This window comes from Cebus imitator, unplaced genomic scaffold, assembly GCF_001604975.1.
Source record: "Cebus imitator isolate Cc_AM_T3 unplaced genomic scaffold, Cebus_imitator-1.0 Scaffold211, whole genome shotgun sequence".
In the NCBI taxonomy this organism is placed as follows: domain Eukaryota; kingdom Metazoa; phylum Chordata; class Mammalia; order Primates; family Cebidae; genus Cebus; species Cebus imitator.
Window position 1 is genome coordinate 1301133 of NW_016107526.1, and position 644 is coordinate 1301776.

Sequence of the window (644 nt, forward strand, 5' to 3'; positions counted from 1 at the left end):
CCAATACAAATCATCTCTGAAGAAGCCCTGAGGTTAGACTTACTAGACAAGGAATTTAAATCAACTATTTTAAAATAAAGTATGAAAGTTATATCTCATTTAAAAACATCAGTAAAGGTATAGAAATTATATTTTTAAAGAACAGAGATTTTGGAATTGAACGTACAATGACTAAAATAAAAAAAATTACCATAGGAGTTCAATATCAGATTTGAAGGAAAAAATAAAGAATCAGTGAATGCTCTAGTTTCTCTTCATAACGAATAAATCTTTCACCTTTTACTAAAGATTTCCCTGGAGAGGAACAATTATGAGTTTATAACGGAATTTTTTGATGTCCTGCTTAGGCAGGCCTCATTGTAATTTAAAAAAAAAAAGAATCAATGAAAGACAGGTCAATTATAGTTATCCATCTTGAGGAGTTGAAAGAAAAAAGAACTATTGAAAATAAATAAAATCTGAGATCCATGGGATACTTATCAAGCTTATTTCTGGGAGTTGCAAGAGAGGAAGAAGACAAACTGGCAGAAAAAATATTTGAAGAAATAATGGCCCAAACTTCCAAATTGAAAGAGAAACTTTATACATTTAAGAAACTCAATGAATTCCAAGTACTATCATAATTAAACTCAAAAAAGACAAAA

General features: G+C 28.9%; 1 non-coding gene across 1 annotated transcript; it reads left to right on the top strand.

Moving 5' to 3' along the window:
* The first annotated feature begins 238 nt into the window (after positions 1 to 238).
* Positions 239 to 355, top strand: LOC119474105. Its single transcript, XR_005203399.1, has one exon. It is a non-coding gene; the product is annotated as a U5 spliceosomal RNA (small nuclear RNA).
* The last annotated feature ends 289 nt before the right edge of the window (positions 356 to 644 follow it).